General features: G+C 41.8%; 1 long non-coding RNA gene across 1 annotated transcript; it reads right to left on the bottom strand.

The window, feature by feature from the left end:
- Nucleotides 1-1,260: 1,260 nt before the first annotated feature.
- On the bottom strand, nucleotides 1,261-2,255 carry LOC138657883 (uncharacterized). The gene is made up of 4 exons (XR_011317238.1): nucleotides 2,191-2,255; nucleotides 2,027-2,094; nucleotides 1,680-1,786; nucleotides 1,261-1,564 (listed from the first exon to the last, which is right to left on the bottom strand). It is a non-coding gene; the product is annotated as an uncharacterized lncRNA (long non-coding RNA).
- Between the last annotated feature and the right edge of the window lie 4,052 nt (nucleotides 2,256-6,307).

The following is a 6,307-nucleotide window of genomic DNA, read 5'->3' as shown; positions in this document are numbered from 1 at the left end:
GAGCAAGCAAGAACTTAGCTTTGCTGAACTGGTCAGGATAACAGGGAAATCCATAGAGAAGTGAATCCAACCAGGAACCATTTACAAGTGGCACTGGCTGAAGGATAGAGCCAGGCATAAATAGCCGAGCAGAAAAGACGATCAGTGGAAGCAGCTGCGACAGCTAAATCCAAGGAGCAGCCATACCACTTGAGACCACAAGAGGGAGCCCAAGAGCAGAACTCACGAAAGTGGCACTTACAACCACCGGAGGGAGCCCAAGAGCGGAATTCACAACAGTTACCCGAGTAAAATAACAACAACCTATACTCACCTCTAGTGCTGGCGCCATTCCATCGACATTGGTGCCAGGACTCCTAGGGCTTGCGTGACGTGGTTAACCTCATGATTGCATGATCAGCCTCGGGTTCATATGGTATAACTGCATCACATAACCCTGCAGGAGAGCAGACAAGCCTGGAACGCCATCTGCACCGGAGGTGAGTGCAGGCTATTCTTATTTTATATGGGTTAATACAGCAATTGAGAAAGGGTATATCGGGGTTTCCACAACAGAAAGGAGCCAGAAGAAAGCGGTGTCTCATTGCTCCTACTCCTGCGCTGGAAGGAAGTACTTCTCCTTCACTTTAATGGTGTTTATTACTTTTGGAAAAACAGGGGTTAATCGGCCATGTTGGAAAACCCTGAGCTCTCAGCTGAGCTCAGTTAGCCACTTCCATTCCCTTTATAATCTGGCTCCTGATTCAAATCCTTGTCAGAGCTAGAATTTGCTGCATGGCTTAAGCGGAGAGGAGTTCATATGAGAAGGAAGGAGTTGTCTGTGACTGTTTCGTGGTTTGTAAGTGTGATAATTCCCTTCCTTCCTCTACTTTTGTTTATTCCTCCACTCCCAGGTGCATTCCTCTGTTATATGTGAGTGAATATGTATGCCTGGTGTTTTCTGTTAATCTTCTTTTGTGTTGCCATGTTTGACGGGTTGGTGTACTGTAGTGCACGGTGATTGGGGGAAAAGGACAGAGGGCTAAATCAAGAGATAAGGCAAGGGTGTCAGCCCGAGCATCTTCACCTTCAGAAGTATCCCAGGGAATAGGGCGAGCTAGGGAGCCCCCTAGAGTCAGGGACAGGGAAAGAGCCTCTGGTCCTGGGTCACTCGACAGCTGTACGATTAGAGAACACGGCACTCAGTAAATATGAGGATTGGCGGTGCTCAAGTAGGGTGTCCACCCCGTAGATAACAGATGAATAAAACTTGGCACTCAATTTGAGAAGAAAAGCTTCTTAGTTTATTGATGCATCCAGACAAACAAAAGTGCTAAACGTTTTCGGTCCACACCGGACCTTCGTCAGAGCGTTTCTTTGACATTGACTATGAAACATATAAATGAATACAGTGTCACATGATGCGGAAATATACGTCATATAATGCAAAAAACGAAAAAGAGATCTAATGGTGAAAAAACGAAAATCTACGTGATGCTCCATCTGGTTCAGGGAGACATGTGCCAGAGAGATGAGTCTATCCAGAACAATAGGTGCTCCGTGCGAGGTGGAGATATAGTCCGTGCTGAGATGCTGGATAAGGGAAGTAACAATAGTGCTGGAGATGGAAGGACGCTGGTAATAGTGCGACCTCAGGCCGAGAGGGTCTAGCTCAGTGAGGAGAGTAAACAAAAGGATACATAGCAGAAATGCACTCTACAGATACTAGAAACGCAGACATGAGATACAGAATACGCCTCCAGTGAAGCTATATGGAATAGCATAGTGGATGGTCTAACGTGAGGACCTAGAAGAATAAGGGATACGTGAGTCTGAGCACATAACTGTAACTGGGCATCCCAGAAAACAGGGAAAAAAAAAGGAAAATGAATGAGGAAGAGAGAACAAAAAACGTAGGTAACATGGGTCCTGAAAGGGAAAAGTGGAAAAGGAGAATGATGTAAATGAAGCCTAACGGAAAATGAACGTCTGGAGCTACACACAGAAGAGAGGTAGAGTAATGGAGTAAGTGGGAGCAACATACTACCTGGATGAGGAAGCCAGAAAGCCTGGATGAGCGTTAGCAAGAACAGAAAATCCAAGAGCTGCAGTATGCTGCAAAAAGCCAAAGCCGAGGGGAAAGGGTTAACAGGGACACCACACATAATGAATACTAATGAAAAGCCAGATAAGCAGCATGAGTGTATGTACCTGGAGGATCACAATGGAGAGTGCCGCCTCATGAAAAGGCACAGAGCCTGAGGGGAGTAGCGGCGTGTCGTGACAAAAGGTTGTCTGATTAGTGGACAACCCCTTTAAAAATTGCTAGTCATTTATCAATCCTAATTAAGTCTAAATAAAATACATACATTTCCAAGATATATCTAACTTAATGTACAAATTCTTCATATTTTTAATGCACGGTATTTCACTTTACAGATTCACAACAGAAAGTATTTGCCATAATGCACCAATCCAACTTGTTTATTGCAGTGGTGTTTCTAATCTAAGGACCCTGCCCTTATTCTTATACTAACCCACCTCTCCAGTGTTTACTGGAGTGAGCCGGAGGTCACTTTTCAATGCAAGTCTTGTTTTGGCTGTCATAGACTTGCATTGAGAGCTTGTGATCGTTGCTTCTGACTTCTGACAAGTCAGAAGTAGTGGTCACAAGATGGCACCACAGGACTGGAATGGCACTGGCAAAAGGTGAAGATGGCGGCTTGTAAGTATATGATTAGGATCAGGGACTTTACATTAGAAGCACCACTCCAGCAAAAACACTGTAGTGGTGCTTTAAAGCTGGCCTTATTTTCAATAAATCCTTCTTATGACATAGATTTTTTTTCTTGTCATGGAATTAGTCTTTACTACAAATGTTTTCTTTATGCTATAACATTATTTTATGTAAATTCTCGAATCCTACCCTCTCTTAATTTCCTGTTTCTCCAGTTAAGCTCCATTCCCTTCCACTCTGCACTGACCACAGTCTTTCGAATCATTGTCAATTGAAAAACCATGATGCAAAGCAACGTAAAGAATCCAAATGCACATGAGCAAATCACTAACCAACATGAAAACTGTGCAAGATAAAGTTAATGAAAAAATATTTTAAGATATAATTTCTTTATTAAATATAACTTAATAAAACAATTCAAATGGCAAGAAAAACAGTCATTCATTAAAAATTGAATTGGCAGGTGAGCCATCAAGAAGTATAGTATAGTACATTATGGATGCAAAGACAAAAAACAAGAATGGAAAAATGGGCACAAAAAGTACAATATGATGTGACAGTTACAGAATCAATGGAAATATCAAAGAATAGGTAAAGTGGAGGCATAAGTAAGTGCTATAATAGCATGAAATAGCAATGGCTCACCCACCAAATACACCCAACAGGTGTTTTGCAACCGCTTCAACTGAGGTGGTTATTGGAAATGTGAAACAAATATTTAACAAACAACTGACCAACAGCGTAGCACAAGTAATCAACTCATATGATTGACACATGAGAAAGAGTGGTGCAACTTCCTGAAATGGCAGCATAAAGCATACAAGTAAGCTGAGAATGAAAAAATATGCCCACAATAAATTAAATGCTGAGGCATGCAGAATAGATGGAAGAGGTCAATTGGCTGAGTAGTGACTTCACTATCAGAAAATAATTGCATGCGCATGATGCAAGCATGGAGGAAAAACAAACAAAGCAGTAATAAAAAGTCACATAACCACATAACAGCAGCTGACTATGGCTACTTTCACACATCAGGTTTTTGTTTTCAGGCTAAATCCGGCTAATGTTTAAAAAAACGGATCTGACCTAAATTGAGAAAAACTGATGTGCCGGATCCGTTTTTCAGCTGGATCCGGTCCTCCCGGATCCAGCCGCCGTATTCATGGTTTCACACATCCGTTTCATGTGTTTTTGGCCGATTCCGTCTATGTGCGTTTTTTTCCACCGGACAAACAAACGTTGCAGTGGACGTTTTCTCCGTCCGCCGGAAACGACTATTTGGACGGATCCGGAAAATAACGGATGAAACGTCTGGCCATCAGGCACAATCCGGCGCTAATGCAACACTATGGGAAAAAAAATGGATCCGGCGTAAAAAAAACGGATCCGTTTTTTTCAAAAATTGACAGATTGTGCCTGAAACAAAAAACCTGATGTGTGAAAGCAGCCTTGGAGTCAAGGTGGAGCTGAAACTCGGGTAGGACAATAGTAAGGCATATCATGCCATAGTGATGCAAGATAACAGAAGATAAAAAGGAAATGACTGGAAAAAAAAAGGAGAATGAAGGAAAGAGGGAAAGGATAAGGAAAAATTATATATCGCCACATCTAATGATGTGGAAAATACCAGATATGGAGAGAGACAAGACACACTACAATAATTAACCCCTTTCCCCTTTTTATACACAGGGCAGGTTTGTCGGGGCAGGTGTCGCATTGATAAGTGGTGTCCTTGCGTATCCCCCTTCTGTAACACACTTTGCACCTCTTTTGTGACCTTCCTTTCTTTGTGGTTTGAGGGACCTCCGCGGGGAAATGTTGGCCTGGTACGAGACGAGCACCTTCAGTTCCAGAAGTACTCGGGTCCACTCCTTCCTGACTTCCAAAGATTAGAGCCTTGATCACTACCTCTAGGAACTGAAAATACGATGTACCAGTCTGGCCTGCACATTGCCTAGCATCCATATGACATTCGTATGCAATGCTTTATTTGCATAATCTTTTAAATACTAAAATACTATATATAAATTAAAGCTGGTTGTTATAAATAATAAAGCATATATAAACATTTAGATAGATATACTGTAGTATCTATCTATCTATCTATGCAATATAAATACATATACAGTGCCTTGCAAAAGTATTTGGCTCCCTGGAACTTTTCAACCTTTTCCAACATCATGCTTCAAACATAAAGACACCAAATGTAAATTTTTGGTGAAGAATCAACAACAAGTTGAACACAATTGTGAAGTTGAACGAAATGTATTGGTCATTTTAAATTTTTGTGGAAATTCAAAAACTGAAAAGTGGGGCGTGCAATATTATTCGGCCCCTTTAACTTAATACTTTGTTGCACCAACTTTTGCTGCGATTACAGCTGCAAGTCGCTTGGGGTATGTCTCTATCAGTTTTGTACATCAAGAGACTGAAATTCTTGCCCATTCTTCCTTGGCAAACAGCTCGAGCTCAGTGAGGTTTGATGGAGATCATTTGTGAACAGCAGTTTTCAGCTCTTTCCACAGATTCTCGATTGGATTGAGGTTAGGACTTTGACTTGGCCATTCTAACACCTGGATACGTTTATTTGTGAACCATTCCATTGTAGATTTTGCTTTATGTTTGGGATCATTGTCTTGTTGGAAGACAAATCTCTGTCCCAGTCTCAGGTCTTTTGCAGACTCCAACAGGTTTTCTTCAAGAATGGTCCTGTATTTGGCTCCATCCATCTTCCCATCAATTTTAACCATCTTCCCTGTCCTTGCTGAAGAAAAGCAGGCCCAAACCACTATGCTGCCACCACCATGTTTGACAGTGGGAATGGTGTGTTCTGGGTGATGAGCTGTGTTGCCTTTACACCAAACATATCGTTTGGTATTGTTGCCAAAAAGTTCGATTTTGGTTTGATCTTACCAGAGCACCTTCTTCCACATGTTTGGCGTGTCTCCCAGGTGGCTTGTTGCAAACTTTAAACGACACTTTTTATGGATATCTTTGAGAAATGGCTTTCTTCTTGCCACTCTTCCATAAAGGCCAGATTTGTGCAGTGTACGACTGATTATTGTCCTATGGACAGACTGTCCCACCTCAGCTGTAGATCTCTGCAGTTCATCCAGAGTGATCATGGGCCTCTTGGTTGCATCTCTGATCAGTCTTCTCCTTGTTTGAAAGTTTAGAGGGACAGCCGGGTCTTGGTTGATTTGCAGCGGTATGATACTCCTTCCATTTCAATATGATCGCTTGCACAGTGCTCCTTGGGATGTTTAAAGTTTTGGAAATCATTTTGTGTCCAAATCTGGTTTTAAACTTCTCCACAAAAGTAACACGGACCTGCCTGTTGTGTTCCTTGGTCTTCATGATGCTCTCTGTGTTTCAAACAGAACCCTGAGACTATCACAGAGCAGGTACATTTATACGGAGACTTGATTACACACAAGTGAATTATATTTATCATCATTATTCATTAGGCATTTAGGACAACATTGGATCATTCAGAGATCCACAACTTCTAGAGAGTTTGCTGCACTGAAAGTAAAGGGGCCAAATAATATTGCACGCCCCATTTTTCAGTTTTTGAATCTCCACAAAAAT

The sequence above is a fragment of the Ranitomeya imitator genome, chromosome 1 (assembly GCF_032444005.1).
Source record: "Ranitomeya imitator isolate aRanImi1 chromosome 1, aRanImi1.pri, whole genome shotgun sequence".
Lineage (NCBI taxonomy): Eukaryota > Metazoa > Chordata > Amphibia > Anura > Dendrobatidae > Ranitomeya > Ranitomeya imitator.
Note: the sequence above shows the minus strand (reverse complement) of the source record. Positions and strands in the feature narration are given on the sequence as shown.